The following is an 18,026-nucleotide window of genomic DNA, read 5'->3' as shown; positions in this document are numbered from 1 at the left end:
GTCCGCCGCCGCAAGGAGCGCCGGGAAATGGGAGTTAAGGCGCCCGGGCCTCCCTGCATTCCTTCATAGTTCAGTGGGCTCTTCAGGCCGGGACCGCAAGGATCGCTGGGAAATGAGTTCAAAGAATCGAAGGCTTGCCTCCTTCCCCGATAGCCGACTCGGCTTTCAGCAAGGCACGCTGGGAAATGGAGTCCTCCGCCGAAAGGATCGCCGGGAAATGGGAGTTAAGGCGCCCGGGCCTCCCTGCATTCCTTCATAGTTCTTTGGGCTCTTCAGGCCGGGACCGCAAGGATCGCTGGGAAATGAGTTCAAAGAATCGAAGGCCTGCCTCCTTCCCCGATAGCCGACTCGGCTTTTAATAGGCTAGGGCCGCAAGGCACGCTGGGAAATGGAGGCCGCCGCCTCCTCACAGTTAACTCGGCTGTCCTAGGCCGGAACCGCAAGGCCCGCTGGGAAATGGAGTGAAGGCGCCCTGTGGGTGAACTAAGCTCTTTCGCCCAAACAGCAAGGCATGCTGGGAAACGGTGGGTTTATTATCCCCACCAATCGCCAGCTCAAGGCACTCTGGGAAATGGAATCAAATCCTCTCTGTAGGAGTTAATAGCACTTTTCCCCTTGAAAAGGCAACAAGCAAGGCACGCCGGGAAATGGCCACCGTGATCGTCCCTCAGTGATCTCCCGGTGTGTGTTGTTTATCTGTGCGTTTCCATGGTGCTTTTCCCTCAGACGGCAAGTCAGAGAGGCCCCCTTCCTCGGCTCTTTCTGTAATAAATAACGGAGAGGGGGGGTGGCACGCAAGGCACGCCGGGAAGTGTAGTCCCCATGCGAACTTCCTCAGCGGGGGTTCTCTAGCGCATGGCATGCTGGGGCTTGAAGTACCCAGCCCCCGCAACGACCGACAGGGGAGGGCAGAGCAAGGCACGCTGGGGAATGAGAGCGCAGCTTCGCTCTTAATCCCGGTGATTTATGGAACTCCTCAGAGCGCATGCGCGGAGCTGAAGGCACGTGGGGCAATGGAGTCTTCCTTCAGAGGGCGCACGTGTGTAAGGCGTGCTGCATCTTGCTGGCATGGAAGTAACTGGTGTCTCTTATAAAATATATATTTAAAATACAGCTTATAAAATATATAATGTATTTAAAATACAGCTTAGTTCCCTCTCTGTTTTATAAATGTTGCGTTTAATTTATTGTAGATTAATTCATACAGCATATAAAATGTATAAATATTTACTTATATTTATAAAATAGCCTTATTTTTGTTTTTAAGGCAAAATGCAGGACACCTGAAATTCACACTTAAAATGTGTTTCTTAACCTCATGGACATACTAAGATACAAGTCAGCAGTTACCTCTTGAAAGTCCTGATTCTAATCTATTTAACGGTTAAAGACTCAAGGAGAAGGGAAACGACGACCAGAACAGTTTTAAAGGGTGGTGTTGTTTGTTAAGGAAACCTGGCAGAGTTCCAGAGTTTCAACCACAAAATGAATCTGAACTGGACATTTAAATGCTTTAAGCTACAAAGAGGAGGAAAACTGACCTCTTTAACTGTTCTAATGTGGAAAAAAGAAGGAAACCTGATGGAAGTAAGGGCTTTCTGCTGCAAAACGAAGTCAAACCGGCCACTTTGACTGATTTAAACTACAAAGAAGAGAACAACTGGTGACTCAAAAGTATTTTAAAGGAGGTGGGGGTGGGAGAAGGATACCTGGTGGGAGTCCAGAGTTGCAGCCACAAAATAAACTGGAACTGGGCCCATAAAGCAAAGGTTTTCAATCTTTTGAGTCCACGGCTCCCTTGACCAACTACATACTTTCTGTGGCAACCCTGTGGGGCTCAGGAGCCCAGTTATGTCAGCCATTGACTGCAGAGCCAGTACCGCCTCAGCCTACTCTTTAGGAGTCCTCAAGGCAGCCCCTGGTCTCTGAGCCTAATACACAGGGTCTGCCTATTTCCTGGTTTTAACACTCCAAGCACACCTATTAGACCCAGAATTTAGGGTGTCTAGCACCCACATAATAACATGTTAAAAGATCTATACCGGCGGGTAGCCAGTAGCAGGCGTCAGCGGTGGGGGAAGCCTCTTCGCTGCCCGGGGCGGCGGCACAGAGGCACCCCCCTGGGGGGCGGGGCACGACACGTGCGCCGTGATGTCACGGCACACGTGGATGCGGCATGGAGGCGAGGGGTGGGCCAGCGAGGAGGGGCGTCATGCTTGTCGCTGGCATGACGCCCCCTCCTCGCTGGCCCGCCCTTCCCACCGAAAAAAAGCCGCTGAAAGTGGGAAAAGGGGAAGCAAAGCAGGCGCTTGAACGTGTCTGCTTTGCTTCCCTTCCCCTCCCCCTTTCAGCGGCTTTTCTGCGCTGGGCTCCCTGGGTGGAGCCACGGCATGGAGGCGAGGGGCGGGCCCTCACTGGCCCGCCCCTCGCCTCCATGCCGTGGCACCGCAGGCCAGCCAGCGCCGGAAAAAGTGCCGGCCGAACGAAGGTTTGAAGGCGCCAATCGCAGGGGCGGGGCTCCGCCCCGGAGTGTCACCCCCCGGGTGGTACCCAGGGCGGCCCGCCCCCTATGCCCCCCCTTGCTACGCCCCTGGCAGGTGTGCAGAGCTGGGCCCAGAATGGGGGGGAGGGGCTGTCACATGTGCATGACATCACACACGTCACTCCCCACCCCACCCCCCAAATCCGTCCAGGCTTGCAGGAACGTGTGGGTGACTTTGAGGATCGCCAGAGTGCCTTCCCAGATCACGGTGGGGAAAGTGGAGGGTGAAAATCGCCATGCCTTCCTCCCCCCCCCCATGATAGGCTGGTGCTTACCAGAGGGGGGGTATGGGGGCCCCCTCAATATTGGGGGGGGGTGCTCAGCCCCTGCCTAGAAATATTGAGGGGTCTGAAGCCCCTTCCGCTCCTGTAGCTGGCTCCCCTGGTCAGTAGATGGTCAAAAGCAGAACGGAATGGAAAGTTGAAAGCTGTTGATCATAACATTGGGAGCGGGGTGGGTGGGTGGGGGGCATATTGGATTGAATAGGAAGATTGTTTTCCCAAAATCGCAGCCCTTTCAATACATATGTGCATGAAAGGCCCTTTGATCATGAGTGGTCATGCTCTCAGATGGTTCTAAAAACGGATGCTTCCTCCTGCCGTTCCTCAGTTCCCCTGGCAGAACTTCCCGGTTCTGAAAGACAAGGGCTGTTCTTTGCGGCCAACCAACTCGGCTATTTCCCTCTCCGTCCGAAATGTCAAAGGGGCGTTGTGGCAGGGCTGGTGAGATAATCGCATTTTCTGCGCCCCGAAGGCAGCGCCTTCCCAGCAGCCTTGAGTGTGTGCATTGCACATGATGAAGCGCAAAAGCTTTCAGAGCGTGGATGAAGATGGGGGGAAGTCCATAGCTCCAGTCCCAGGTTCGCCACCAGGAATCTCTAGGTGGGCCTGGGGAAGACCCCTTTCTGAAACCTTGGAGAACCAGATCTGGAGAGGTCAGATCCACATCCAGATCTTTAAAGCACTGGATTTAGGGCAGCACAGCACAGTTCCCCCACACAGAGCCATAGCAATAATAATACCCACAGGTACCTGCTGAGAACATCAATAAAAAAGCAAGTGGAAATATCATCTCAGCAATGCATACCTGAAAAACATTGTTTGCTTTGGGTGTATGATTCGCCCAGACCTGAAGCAGCCTTTGGGGTGAGATCCACCAGCTATTTACTGTTTCCCTCTTATGTTGTTCAGTCGTTCAGTCGTGTCCGACTCTTTGTGACCCCATGGACCAGAGCACGCCAGGCACCCCTATCCTCCACTGCCTCCCGCAGTTTGGCCAAACTCATGTTAGTAGCTTCGAGAACACTGTCCAACCATCTCATCCTCTGTCATCCCCTTCTCCTTGTGCCCTCCATCTATCCCAACATCAGGGTCTTTTCCAGGGAGTCTTCTCTTCTCTTCTCATGAGGTGGCCAAAACCTTGGAGCCTCAGCTTCAGGATCTGTCCTTCTAGTGAGCACTCTTATACAGTTTGTCTATTTATTTATTTTGGTGTGCAGAGACGCCCTTAGCTGTGCCAAGCCCAGGTGGGATGCACTGGCATCTCATAGAGAACACTCTCTGGTTTGTTAGGGTATCTGATTTGTCCTGACACCTTTTGGAGTGGGTGCTATTCTTCGTTGCACATAAATGCCCTGGGCTGCACGGTCATGCGCCTAGGACTCCAGGCCAGGCAGTCTCACTTTTCTTGCTGTGCCATCTCACTTTTCTTGCTGTGCCATCTCACTTTTCTTGCTGTGCCCCCACTCACAAATTTTTACTACAACTTTTTCATCATACAGTTAAGAAAACCAAAATAATCTAAACGGCCTCGGCCCAGTATCTCCACCCCCATTGTCCAGCCCAGACACTGAGGTCCAGCTCCGAGGGCCTTCTGGCGGTTCCCTCCCTGCGAGAAGTGAGGTTACAGGGAACCAAGCAGAGGGCCTTCTCGGTGGTGGCGCCCGCCCTGTGGAACGCCCTGTCATCAGATGTCAAGGAAACAAACAACTATCTGACTTTTAGAAGATAATCTGAAGGCAGCCCTGTTTAGGGAAGTTTTTAATGTTTGATGTTTTATCGTGTTTTTAATATTCTGTTGGGAGCCCCAATGCCGGAAATCGCATTTGTGCATGTCAGTGGCGCCGGAAATCACTTCTGTGCATGCCCAGACGCTGAAAATTGCTTCTGTGCCGGAGCGATTTTCGGTGTCTGGGCATGTGCAGAAGCGATTTCCGGCGCTGTGCCGGCCTGGCCCACGGAGGATCTCCGCGGGAGTGATCTGGCCCATGCCCGGTAAGCTTTAACGACCCCTGGCCTAGGGCCTCTCTTCATCTAAATCCATCCCTGAATTCCCATCATCCCTGACCACTGGTCCCGTTAGCTAGGGATGGCGGGAGTTGTAGGCCCAAAACAACTGGAGGGCCAGAGTTTGGCCATCACTGATTTGAGCATTTTTCAGTATGGTGTAGCATAGCATACCATCAAGATCAGAAAAGATAAAGGCTCCTTTGTCTTGGTGAGGAGATGAGAGTTTGCTTGTCTCAAATCAGATTCTGACACCTCTCATTGAGTTTGCATACATACTTAAGTATGCGAGAAAAAATGTATTTTGGGAATGATTCCTGTTCTTGCGCAGCTCATGCATTGTTTTAAGCTTTCTGGATATCCCATGATCGCATAAAGAAGTAGTGTTCCTTTCCCGTCAAACGTCATGGGTAACAGACTCTCCAACGGCCAGATTTCACTTCTATGCGACTGTGATAGTGGTTCTATAGAATCCTTGAATCATATAATCTTTTGTTGTCCATTACATCTGGCTGCTCGGACCAGGTTTCTGTCTCCATTTTTATTGCGAACTGCGGGTGAAACTAAGGAAGCCCAATTAATATACTTACTGAACGATGAAGAGTCGAGCAGATCCCTTATGGTCGCTAGATTTCTGATTAATGTTTTACTTCAAAAGAAGAGAAATGGATCACTTTATGATTTTGATAGCTCAGCTAAACCAAATAACCATTAATGGGAACCAGAACTTAGCTGTAAAATTATATTTTATTTGATAGAGTCTAAATTAAGTTTTAGATGGATGAATGAATTTTATTGAATACAACTGTCTTATCCAACTGGAAATTTTGTATATATATAGAGGCTCTTTTAAATTGGAAAACTGTTTAAATTGTATCGGTTCAAATGTTACATGATGTATTGTTGTTATTGTTGTTTTGATATGGACCAATGGTCGTAATAAAATTAATTTTTTTAAAAAAAGTAGTGTTCCATGTTTTAAATCAAGCAGTGCAAGGAGTTATTTCTGTTTGTTTTCCAATGTATCCATAAAAAAAAAACACTCGGTGCTGCGAGAGGCAATTTTTATTTTGAAAGTGTGGCCCGGGAGGTGGGGGGAGAGAGAGCCAGTGTCTTAGGTTGAAACCCTCCACCTTTCTCCAAAAAGTCCCCTTTGGGCCAGGCAGTCTCCGCCCTCCATTGTTAATTGGCCAGATGTTCTCGCAGCCCAGCCGCTGCCTTCGGCGCGTCTTTCGTCCCGGGTGGCTCCCGGAGCAGCTGCGCAACGCTGCGATGCGCTGAGCCCCGAGGCAACAGGTAAGGCGGAATGCGGAAGGGGGAAAGGCGCACTGGCTTGCGCAACTCCGGCGCGGGTGGGTCTTCTGGGCGCATCTGGTCTTGGGATCTGGTCTACTCGGAAGCCCATGCCACTGTCTCCAATGGGGCTTGCTCCCGCCGGACAAAGCGTGATTTTCCAGCCTTAAAGCTGTTGCGCTCTGTAGGTTGACTTGGGAGTAAAGCCGTTGGGTTTGCCCTGCGCAAAGCGGGTTCAACGACAGACACGGCTTACTTCCCGGCCTGTCAATTCCAGCGGGTCTCCTCTGAGCAAGGCTGAGCTCGTTGGAACTTGAAACTTTTCTGAGTCAGCGCTGCATAGGATCTGGCTGTGAGCCTCCGTAAGCGCATCGAACGTCGAGGGTTTTGATTCTGGGCAATCCTGTATAGAACTGGGCTGTTTAGTAGACGAAATCCTGTGCACACTTACTTTGGGAGTAAGCTCATCTGTAGCGTTGGGATTCCTTGCAATGCCAGGGATCTCACACCCTGAGAATTGGTTCTGAGCGTCTGTGATTTGGACTGCCTTCTTAAATTCCCTTTAGGACTCTGATGTGGGACTCTGATGCTACCACCAATGACCCTGGTATTTTTGCAAGTGGAGTTTTAGAATCACCACTTTTAAACCACCTTTTCACTTCTGAGTTGAAGAGAGGATTCTGGACTCCTCAAGTTATTCTGGGAATAGGACCAAACCAGGATAGCTGCGTTGAGTGGCTGGAGTCTTGGAAGAGCACCTGAGGGTTAGGGTTAGTCCGACATTTCAGGGGGTCAGACTAGATGACCCTTGGGGATCCCTTCCAACTCCACAGTTCCATGATTCCATTACTGTGAACTCAGGTAATGGAGTCAAGCTGTGGGTCACACGGGAGTGTGTGTGAGAGAACTTTAAATTATTCAGTTTTTCCTTTTTTCTCTCTGGCACCAGATGGTTTAATTGCCTTGGCAGCTTTCCACTCTGGTTCCTGGCTGCTCACTAGAAGAGGAAGCAGGTTTCCTGTCCGCCTTGGACTCGGCCCCGGTCCCTAAGGCTGATAAATCAAGAGTTTTACCGCTCAGGGGAAAGTGTTGCAGGGAGGCAGGAGAACTTGTCCAAAGATAAAAACTGAGCTGTGATCTCTGGGTGGGAGCTGGGAGGGGTGTCAATTTCTCACAATTTCTCTCTTTATTAAAAAAAAAGAAATTTATTTATTTGGTTTTTCAAATTAAATTTTTACAGAGATACAGGTGAAAAATTAGTATATTGTGGAAAAGTCCATTTATGTAAGCAATTGTTTTCATTAGCTACTGGAGTTTAATATATGAGATAGACTCATGGACATACAAAGCGAGATATGTCAAGCCTTTATTTGTTATACAGTGGTGCCCCGCTAGACGAAAATAATTCGTTCTGCGAAAATTTTCGTCTAGCGGGTTTTTCGTCTTGCGGAGCGGCAATGACAGCCGCGCTCCGCAAAACGAAAAAAAAAAAAAAAAGACGAAAATTTTTCGTCTTGCGAGGCAGCCCCATAGACTTTTTCGTCTTGCGGGGCAGCCTTCCGCTAGACGAATGCCTTCGTCTAGCGAGTTTTTCGTCTTGCGAGGCATTCGTCTAGCGGGGTACCACTGTAATTGTGATGGTTATGGCATACAGCTGATGAAAACCCCAAAGCTGAAATTGTTAATTTGGGGTTCTCATCAGCTGTACGCCATAATCATCACAATTATAACAAATAAAGGCTTGACATATCTTGCTTTGCATGTCATGAGTCTATGTCATATATTAGTTTCACCTTTTAAGTTGAATTACTCGAAGAAATGAACCTTTCCACGATATTCTAATTTTTCGAGTTTCACCTGTATATCCAACATAAATAATAAAAAACAAGATTCCAAGGAATCTCCTCCCCCACTTTGTGGATCCTATTGTTATGACCATCCAAATTGTGTGCAGAATTCACTCTTAAACTACAAGTGTTATTCCAATCCTACTAACGATTTTAACTGTTTACAATGGTCTTTAAGGTAAGCTATAAATTTCCCCCATTCCTTATTAAAATTTTGGTCTTCCTGATTTCTGATTCTTCCTTTTTTTGCCAAATCATTTTTATTAAAGTTTCCAATATAACAAGATCACATTGAAACATTCCAAATTACATTCCAAATTATTTATCCAATTATCAATTTAAAAAAAAAGTTCCAAATCTACCGAATTATTATTTCATTATTATTTAAATTTATGTGGGAGTTCCCATGCTTCAAACTCCCCAGGTATTTGCTCAACTGTTGTCCTTTGTCTTCTGTCCTTCAATATTTTCACAGCCTCTGATATATTCCAACAAGCAAGATAAATCAACGCAAACAATGTCTCTGTGTGGATTTAAGTCCATATTTCGTCTCCATATAATCGCTTTGCCCCTTGACTCTCTTGACTCCTCTGATTCTTCCGGTCATTTTAGCCATTTCAGCATAGTCCATCAACTTCATCTGTCATTCTTATCTGGTAGGAACTTTATCTTCTTTCCATCTCTGGGCCAATAACAGACACAGCCGTGGTCACATAAATAGTCTTTTCTGTTCCCTTGGGATTTCGGCACCTAGAATTCCTAAAAGGAAGGCTTCGGGCTTTTTAACAAAGGTTGTTTTAAACATTTTTTTCCAACTCATTATATATCATTTCCCAAAATCCTTTTACTACCTTACAATTCCACCACATATGATAAAAGGTGCCTTCTTCTTTCTCACATTTCCAGCATACATTTGAGCACGTTTTATACATTTTTGCTAATTTGCTAGGAGTTAAATACCACCAGTACATCATTTTCATAAAATTTTTATTTCAACATATAACTTTCTCACATTCTCTGTGATGTTTCCCACGTTAGAACGCATTGGCGTCAGACCTTCCGATGACAATTGTGCAGAGATGAAGCAGTTTAACATTTAGGAATGACGGTAATCATGGGATGGTAGCGTTGGAAGGGACCCCAAGTGTCATCTAGTCCAACCCCCCTACAATGCAGGAGTCACAGCTACAAAAAATCCCCGACAGACAGCTGTCCAGCCTCTGTTTAGAATCATCCAGCGAAGGAGAGCTCAGCTCACCACCTTCCAAGGGAGTCTGTTCCATTTTCAAACAGCTCCTCCTCTCAGCAGGAAGATTTTACTCACATTTTATCATTCCTGGATAGCTGTGTGATGCAGCAGCAAAAAAGGCTAAGGCTATTAGGAGACTGAGAGGGAGATGGGAGGTTGTGGGTCTGAGCCCTACCTTGGATCAAAGATTCCTGCATTGCAGGGGGTTGGACTAGTCACTAGAAGACCCTTAGAAGACCCTATGATTCCATGAAAAGCTGAGGTGAAGGAAATCTCTGGAGTGAGTTTCCTTTGCAGCTTCCAATGAGCAGAAAGCTTTGGAAAAGCTCCCAATTTGTTGTAAGATAATGCTTAACAATTTTAGTATAAATAAATAAATGATTTGCTACATTTGTTTTATTTAAAGCTGTTTACCAAAAACAACAACAACACCCCATTAAAATTATCAATAAAAGACAGTTAAAAACAGGTGTCTTTAAAACATTCAAAACTAATTAAAACCAACAATAAGCTAGAGGTTTGTAATGCCTGCAACTTCTGTGCGTCAGGGTAGATTTGCCTAAACAAACAAAAATGTTTTAAGCAGACCCGGGAAAGTGTGCAACAATGGCATGTTTCTGGGGGAGCAGGTGTATTGGGCTGCACCAGCCCGTTACCTGGCGGATATCCACTATGTGGAATACCGCAGACTTCACACTGCAGCCAGACTGAACGTTCTTGACTCGGCGGTTTTGAGGGGAATATTTAGTTGAATTCCATATGATCAGAGAACGTGCCATTGTGCTTTAGGAGAGGTAGAATCCACAGAACACATTCTAGTGAGTTGTCCCTTTTATAACGATTTAAGGCAATATCTCATAGCCCCATATTTATCTCTGTTTAGCTCTCGATTAAGAGAAAGGCAGGTAGCATATCTGCTGAATAAGCCCACTGGGAAAATAGCCTTGTTGCCCCCTTCATGGATCACTGCCTTGTCGTGGCGAAGGGGCTTGAGTTACTCAGGGAAGCTATGGACAGGTCAAGATGGACAGGTCATAGTGGAGAGTTTGGACCAAACGTGATCCACCTGGAGAAGGAACTGGCAAGCCACTCCAGTATCCCTGCCAAGAAAACTCCATGGACAAAGACAACAGGCATATAAAAGATATGACGCTGGAAGATGAGCCCCTCAGGTCGGAAGGTGTCCAACATGCTACTGGGGAAGAGCGGAGGACAAGTACAAGTAGATTCAGAGCTGATGAAGCGGCTGGGCCAAAGCCGAAAGGACGCTCAGTTGCGGATATGCCTGGAAGCGAAAGGAAAGTCCAATGCTGTAAAGAAAAGTATTGCATAGGAACCTGGAATGTAAGAACCATGAACCTTGGTAAGCTGGATGTGGTAAAAAATGAGATGGCAAGAATAAACATTGACATCCTAGGCATCAGTGAACTAAAATGGACAGGAATGGGCGAATTCAGTTCGGATGACTATCATATCTACTACTGTGGGCAGGAATCCCGTAAAAGAAATGGAGTGGCCCTCATAGTCAACAAAAGAGTGGCGAAAGCTGTACTGGGATGCAATTTAAAAAATGATAGAATGATCTCGATACGAATCCAAGGCAGACCTTTTAACATCACAGTAATCCAAGTTTATGCACCAACTACCAGTGCTGAAGAAACTGAAATTGACCAATTCTATGAAGACTTACAACACCTTATAGAAATGACAGCAAAGAAGGATGGCTATCTGTGGCTAAATTCCTCTTCCTGGCGCTCAAGTGTCGGAAGTGCAAAATCGAATGTCTCGATGTGGGTTATCTGTATGAGGTTTACTAGTGCTGCCCTATTTTAATTGTGATGTGTTTTTTTTTATTAGTTCTATAATTTTGTATTGAGAAATGTTTCTTTCTTTCTTTCTTTCTGACTATCGGTCGAATAAAGGATATGTATGTATGTACAATGGCATGTATACTCTGATGTCAGAGAACTGTAGAATTGCAGAGTTGGAGGGGACCTCTGAGAGTCATCTAGTCCAACCCCCTTCAATGCAGGGATCTCAAATGAGGAATCTATGGCCCATCTCAACCGGCAGGGAGTTCCAAAGTGTAGCTGCTGCCACGCTAAAACTCACAAATTCAATCCTCGCCGGCCATTGGCCATGTTGGCTGGGGCTGTTGGAAGTTGTAGTTCAGCAAGAACCTGGAGGGTCCAAGGCTCCACCCCCCTACACCTGTGCTACACCCTTAAAGGTGGGAACATGGGGACCTGCAAAATGGGGGGGGGGGGAGCAAATATATGTGGCAGCTTTCTGCTCACATCCGTGCTTTTCAGTAAGGGTGTGCTGCTGCTACCGATTATGAGCATGGCCCAGCCAGTGGTTAGTCTGCTGTCTGTTTGCTCTCCAGGAAGCCTGTGATGTCGCCCGGGCCGCTGTTCTTGGCAGCCGTGCCAAGCAAGACAATGGTTTTCTTCCCACAACGGATGGAGGCCCTCTGTAATTTCCCTTCTCCTGCGGAAGCTAGGATTCTTCCCACCCTGTCCCACTTCCTTTCATGGGATTTATTTTCCATGTCCCCCACTCCTCCTCCCTCTTCTGGGAAGCCCATCCTGCCTGTGGGGGTTTCACGGGAGCAGTGCTCCTTATTTGTTTTCGTTGGTTTTTATTCCTGACATTTTGGACCCCACCAGTTTTCTCCAAGGAGCCCAAGACATGGTTCTTTCACCTCCTTGTTTAATTCCCACAAAAACCCTGTGTGATAGGTTTAGGCAGAGAGGCACTCCGGGTGGCTCCCAACAGAATATTAAAGCTAAAGGGACCCCTGACAGTTAAGTCCAGTCGCGGATGGTTCTGGGGTTGCGGCGCTCATCTTGCTTTACTGGCCAAGGGAGCCAGCATTTGTCCATAGACAGTTTTTCTGGGTCATGTGGCCAGCACGACTAAGCCGCTTCTGGTGAACCAGAGCAGCGCACGGAAACGCCGTTTACCTTCCCGCTGGAGCGGTACCTATTTATCTACTTGCACTCTGACGTGCTTTCAAACTGCTAGGTGGGCAGGAGCAGGGACCCAGCAACGGGAGCTCACCCCATTGCTGGGATTCGAACCGCTGGCCTTCTGATTGGCAGGCCCTATGCTCTGTGGTTTAGAACACAGCGCCACCCGCGTCTCACCATCAACAGAATATTAAAAACATGATAAAACATCAAGCATTAAAAACTTCCCTAAACAGGGCTGCTTTCAGATGTCTTCTAAAAGTCAGATAGTTATTTATTTCCTTGACATCTGATGGGAGGGCATTCCACTGGGCGGGTGCCACTACTGAGAAGGCCCTCTGCTTGGTTTCCTGTAACCTCACTTCTTGCAGTGAGGGAACCACCAGAAGACCCTCGGAGCTGGACCTCAGTGTCCGGGTTAGACAATGGGGGTGGAGACGCTCCTTCAGGTCTACAGGGCCATTTAGGGCTTTAAAGGTCAGCACCAACAGTTTGAATTGTGCTCAGAATTGTGTGTAGAGAGTCACTCTAACCACTATGCCACTCTGGTTCGGAGAAGCAAAACAGTTTCAGAATTGGTGCAAGAGGTGAGCTGGTCCCTGGAGATATAAGCTTCCATAGGAAGTGGCCTACTTGTGCCGGAAACATGAACTTGGTTGCAAAAGGGCAATGATTAATATATCTGTCTGCTTAAGTTCCTGAAGTTAGCACCCCATGATCTCCTGTAGCTGGCCACCCAATCTGGCAATCTTCATCCTCCCCGCCCCCCTCCACACACATGCACACTGCCAGAATGTGGCTCCTGGAGCAGTAGCAATGTTGCCCCCAGACTAAAAAAAATGGTAACAACCGCTGCTCTAATGTATCCAGATGTGGTTCTGTGTTGACCGCACTCTGCACTGTTTCTTTTCTGCTGCAGTTTCGCTTCTGCTGAAACGTACATTGTTGGTGTTGCTATCTGCCATGGCCGAAACTAATGTTTCGATGGAAGGGGAACCATCAAAAGCGATACAGAAAAATATGTAATTATTTGCTTAATATTTGAGGACCTAACGAAGAAAAGATAGGGGATACCGCTGCTCACATTCATAGAATCACATGATCGCAGAGTCGGAAGGCACCCAGTCAAGTTCAGCCCCCCTGCAATGCAGGAAACATAGCTAAAGAATCCCTGACAGGTGGCCAGCCGTTTTCGTGATTTCCATTACCGACCTTGGATGAATTGAGCCAGCAGTAAATCACACTGTGCAAGTTGGGGTTAATGCTTTATTAGCAAAAACAGGATCTGCACAGGAGTGCCAGACTTAAATGAGCAGAGCAACTCATCTCTGGCAGGACTTGCCCCCATAAAGCAGTCCATGCCTCCCCACAACGGCCTAAGTCTCCTCCCCTCCAGTGTTTCTCCCAAACAATCTGAGACTGTGCCTTTGTGAAGCCAACCTCTCCTGCACCCTTTTAATGCCTCTCCTGGTTCTGGTAGATGATGGTGGGCAGCTTGTTGGAGATACCCCTGCGACTCTTCACCAGCCTGACTCATCTCAGCCTCTTCGCCTCCCTCCTCTCCTGCTTCTGCCTCTGGACTGCTCTCTGCCACAGACTCCCCCTGCTCACTAAACCCTGTTACCCCTTCATAATAATAATAATAATAATTTATTATTTATACCCCGCCCATCTGGCCGGGTCTCCCCAGCCACTCTGGGCGGCCTCCAACAAATATCAAAATACAATACAGAGTCACAAATTAAAAACTTCCCTAAACAGGGCTGCCTTTAGGTGTTTTCTGAATGTCAGGTAGTTGTTTATTCCCTTGACTTCTGATGGGAGGGCGTTCCACAGGGCGGGCGCCACTACCGAGAAGGCCCTCTGCCTGGTTCCCTGTAGTTTTGCTTCTCGCAGTGAGGGAACCGCCAGAAGGCCCTCGGCGCTGGATCTCAGTGTCCGGGCTGAATGATGGGGGTGGAGACGCTCCTTCAGGTATACAGGACCGAGGCCGTTTAGGGCTTTAAAGGTCAACACCAACACTTTGAATTGTGCTCGGAAATGTACTGACAGCTTCCGACATCCCCTCTTCCCAGTCTGCTCCCTCTGCCCACTCATCGTCGTCCCACCACCAACCCCCAGGCTCTGAATCTTCTTCCCTTGGCATCCCAGCTGGTGCCTCCCACCACTCCTCTGCGTCCAGCCAATCTTCAAACCAAGGTAGTTTCCATTCCAGACAGAACTCTGAGAGCCAGTGTGGTGTAGTGGTTAAGAGTGGCAGTCTCATAATCTGGGGAACTGGGTTCGCGTCCCCGCTCCTCCACATGCAGCTGCTGGGTGACCTTGGGCTAGTCACACTTCTTTGAAGTCTCTCAGCCCCACTCACCTCACAGAGTGTTTGTTGTGGGGGAGGAAGGGAAAGGAGAATGTTAGCCGCTTTAAGACTCCTTCGGGTAGTGATAAAGCGGGATATCAAATCCAAACTCTTCTTCTTCTTCTTCTTCTGAAAGTCTGCAGCCCCTGTCCCCAACCAATGGACACAATATGCCCCGGGGCTTCAACCCAAAGGGCTACTCCCCCCCCCCACACCTCCTAGGCCTATCTGCCATCATAAGTGATGCCAGGTATGGGTCAGGTATCGATTTGACTTGGCGAACTCCCAATTCTTTTGCTGGAGCAAAGCGTGCCCCCACCGCCGATCAGCTGATTCCGACTAAAGGCAGAAACAGCCCATTATATCGTTATGGGTTTGGGCCAGCACCTTGGATGATACCCCAAGTCACTTCCAAGCCTGTGATCCGTATCCAGTGATGGTCGGTGAAAATTTGCTGCTTTGTGTGGGGCTCTCTGGTCGACGTGGGATCTGGACCCGGCTTGTGTTTTCATTGGCCCAGGAGTTATCTAGAAAGTAACCCGCTTTTGACCTGATAAGGTGGGACTGCCTTTCGGCTGGCTTCTCCCCACCCATTTCTCTCGGCTCACAGCGCCAGGAACAAATATTTTCCCACCCGCACTCTTTTTTTTGGTGGGGGGAGAGGTCCTGCTGCATCTGGGCTTAATGCTTGCAGCTCCGTCAGACAATGAGATCACTTCCTGGCCCCGATCCAGTCGCAGAATCCTACCCCTGCGACTTCCTGTCGTTCCCAGGGAGCTCTGCCACTTTGAATGCTTCCCTGGGTCTCGCATGTTTCTAAAACCATTTTTGAATTCTGCGCCGGCAACCCGGCTCAACGCTGTTGTTTTTACGATGGGGAGAATTCCGAAACCAGTTCAGTGCCAAGTGAGCCGTTTTGCCCAATTTGGGGCATGCTGGTGTTGTTGGCCACAGAGGCTAATGATGCCTAAAATTGGGGGAGGGGTCAGGAGTTTAGAACCATTGAATTGTTGGAAGGGGTTCCATCTAGTCCAACCCCCTGCAATGCTGGAATCTCAGCAGAAGCATCCCTGACAGATGACCACCCAGCCTCTGCTTAAAAACCTCCAAGCAAGGAGAGCCCACCACCATCCGAGGGAGACCGTTCCACTGTTGAAAAGCTCTTAAGCTCTTCCTAATGAGAGTGCAAAATATGGTCTGAAGCTCAACATCAAAAAAAACTAAGATCATGGCCACTGGTCCCATCACCTCCTGGCAAATAGAAGGGGAAGAAATGGAGGCAGTGAGAGATTTTACTTTCTTGGGTTCCATGATCACTGCAGATGGTGACAGCAGTCATGAAATTAAAAGACGTCTGCTTCTTGGGAGGAAAGCAATGACAAACCTAGACAGCATCTTAAAAAGCAGAGACATCACCTTGCCGACAAAGGTCCGTATAGATAAAGCTATGGTTTTCCCAGTAGTGATGTACGGAAGTGAGAGCTGGACCATAAAGAAGGCTATCGCCGAAGAATTTATGCTTTTGAATTCTGGTGCTGGAGGAGGCTCTTGAGAGTCCCATGGACTGCAAGAAGATCAAACTTATCCATCCTTAAAGAAATCAGCCCTGAGTGCTCACTAGAAGGACAGATCCTGAAGTTGAGGCTCCAGTACTTTGGCCACCTCATGAGAAGAGAAGACTCCCTAGAAAAGACCCTGATGTTGGGAAAGATGGAGGGCACAAGGAGAAGGGGACGACAGAGGATGAGATGGTTGGACTGTGTTCTCGAAGCGACTAACATGAGTTTGGCCAAACTGCGAGAGGCAGTGAAGGATAGGCGTGCCTGGCGTGCTCTGGTCCATGGGGTCACGAAGAGTCGGACACGACTGAACGACTGAACAACAACAACAATGTCGTGTTGGAAACTCCTGTCTTGTAACTTGGACCCACCGGTTTAGGTCCTGCCCTCTGGAGAACCAGAATACAGTCTTGACCCACCATGGAGGCAGAACATAGTTGTGGCTGGTGGCTCTCAACAGCCCCCATGAATTTGTCTAATTCTCTTTCAAAGTCCTCTAGGCTGGTGGCTGTCACTGCCTCCTGTTCCACCCGCATAGGAATTTAATTGACAGGTTAGTTAATTAATTAAAGCACCCGGCCCTCAAAATGCCTCCGAACCCAGAGGCTAGGGGTACCGGAAAGCAGATAATGCTCCATTTCCCCGTAAATAAGGTCAGCAGGAAGGCATGATGTCTCAACAAAGTTGCAAAGCTATACAGATGAAAATGGGTGTGTCACAATAGCTGCCAGTGGTTTTCGTCACATAAATGGGGAGGGGGCCGTGTGACTTTCCCTCTCCGGACAGTGCCATTCCTTTTTGCCTTGCAATGGAACTTGGGCACCCTCCGACATTTCTCTGATGATGAAAATAGGGACATCCTTGTCCACATCAGAAAGCTTCTCCCGCGCACAGATGCCACGAACACATCAACGTCGGTCACCTTGAGCAAATTGCAACCTTTCCGCCTTGGGCGACAAACTTCCGCGGATAAATGGAATGGAATGAAATAAAACTAACTGCAAGCTGTCTTGAGCCCCTGTCATGGGAAAAAAGGTGGGGCGTTAACTCGTAATCTGGGGAACGGGGTTCGCTTCCCCGCTCCTCCACATGCAGGTGCTGGATGACCTTGGGCTAGTCACACTTCTTTGAAGTCTCTCAGCCCCACTCACCTCACAGAGTGTTTGTTGTGGGGGAGGAAGGGAAAGGAGAATGTGAGCCGCTTTGAGACTCCTTCAGGTAGTGAAAAGCGGGATATCAAATCCAAACTCTTCTTCCTCTTCTTCTTCTCTGGGGTTGCGGCGCTCATCTCGCGTTACTGGCCGAGGGAGCCAGCGTACAGCTTCCGGGTCATGTGGCCAGCATGACAAAGCCGCTTCTGGCGAAGCAGAGCAGCGCACGGAAACGCCATTTACCTTTCCGCTGGAGCAGGACCTATTTATCTACTTGCACTTTGACGTTTTTTCGAACTGCTAGGTGGGCAGGAGCAGGGACCGAGCAACAGGAGTTCACCCCCGTCGTGGGGATTTGAACCACCGACCTTCTGATCAGCAAGCCCTAGGCTCTGTGGTTTAACCCACAGCATACCAGAGAGTAAATTCTATTGAAATCAGTATGACTTAGTTCTGAGTAAAAAAAATGCACATGATTGCAGTGTGAGGCTGCCCAGTCCTGACCCAATCACCTGGGAGTCAGCTCCATTGAATACAGTGGGGCTTACTTCTGAGTAGACGGTGTCAGGCTCCATTTACAATAAAGGAATAAACACTCCATGCATTTCCTAAGAAACGGAAGCATTGCAATGAAATAATTTAAGGTGGATGGGTGACTTTTCCCTTCAAAATTATAGGAAAGGCTTCATACGCCAGCTTCACCATTCCCTTCATTTGGTGCAGAGATTTTATTTTCATGATAAACAGGGCTCTGTTTTTGCCCCTACACAGACAA

The 18,026-nt window shown here is 48.3% G+C and overlaps 1 protein-coding gene across 1 annotated transcript in view; it reads left to right on the top strand.

Moving 5' to 3' along the window:
- Window positions 1-6,043: 6,043 nt before the first annotated feature.
- Window positions 6,044-18,026, top strand: part of KANK3 (KN motif and ankyrin repeat domains 3) — a 28,782-nt gene continuing 16,799 nt past the window's right edge. The window contains exon 1 of the mRNA XM_033136877.1: window positions 6,044-6,123. The gene's annotated coding sequence lies outside the window, so the exon portion shown is untranslated. The remainder of the gene's footprint in view (window positions 6,124-18,026) is intronic.

Source organism: Lacerta agilis, chromosome 18 (genome assembly GCF_009819535.1).
Source record: "Lacerta agilis isolate rLacAgi1 chromosome 18, rLacAgi1.pri, whole genome shotgun sequence".
Classification (NCBI taxonomy): Eukaryota; Metazoa; Chordata; class Lepidosauria; order Squamata; family Lacertidae; genus Lacerta; species Lacerta agilis.
The sequence above is the reverse complement of the archived record's forward strand: the minus strand, read 5'-3'. Positions and strand labels throughout refer to the sequence as shown.